Source organism: Triticum dicoccoides, chromosome 3B, assembly GCF_002162155.2.
Source record: "Triticum dicoccoides isolate Atlit2015 ecotype Zavitan chromosome 3B, WEW_v2.0, whole genome shotgun sequence".
Taxonomy (NCBI): domain Eukaryota; kingdom Viridiplantae; phylum Streptophyta; class Magnoliopsida; order Poales; family Poaceae; genus Triticum; species Triticum dicoccoides.
This window is the reverse complement of record NC_041385.1, coordinates 816,869,720-816,870,543: the sequence shown is the minus strand read 5'-3', so window position 1 is coordinate 816,870,543 and position 824 is coordinate 816,869,720.

Sequence of the window (824 nt, the reverse complement as noted above, 5' to 3'; positions counted from 1 at the left end):
CCAACCGAGACAAAAGGCGGGCATTAGTACCGGTTGGTGGCACCAACCGGTACCAAAGAGGGGCATTGGTACCGGTTGGCGCCACCAACCGGTACCAATGGACCCGTCTAATTTTTTATTGTCTGCAACTATTTTTTAGTGGATTCTTTCTGCAGTTGTTTTTTTTAGTCCCACCTCGCCAAGCGAGAGGCACTCGCAGCTGTTTATAAGCCCTGAGTGCAGAGACGATAAAGAAGAGGCTCAATGCTCACCTGCACGTTGGTTAGCTTCAAGCCTTGAGGAATAGGGTAGACTGCACAGAGCTATGTGCAGCGCAGTTGACACTATTCCAAAAGGTTTGAAGCAAATTAACGAGCATTGCGCCTCTTTTTTATTTTTAATGACTTATTTTTAATAGTTGTGATTAACTTAACTAAAAAATGAGCATAGATGCTTATTTTTAATGACTTATTACAACTCAGAAAAAAAAGAAAAAAAATAAATATAGCAGAAAAGAAAAAAAACACTATATAAAAAACTGCTCAGAAATGAATAGAAGCAAAAATAGTTCTGATTAACTTTACTTAAAAAATGAGCATAGATGCTTATTTTTAATGACTTATTACAATTCAGAAATAAATAAAAGAAAAAATAGTTGTGATTAACTTAACTAAAAAATGAGCATAGATGCTTATTTTTAATGACTTATTACAACTCAGAAATAAAAAGAAAAATAATAAATATAGCAGAAAAGAAAAAAACACTATATAAAAAACTGCTCAGAAATGAATAGAAGCAAAAATAGTTTTGATTAACTTTACTTAAAAAATGAGCATAGATGCTTA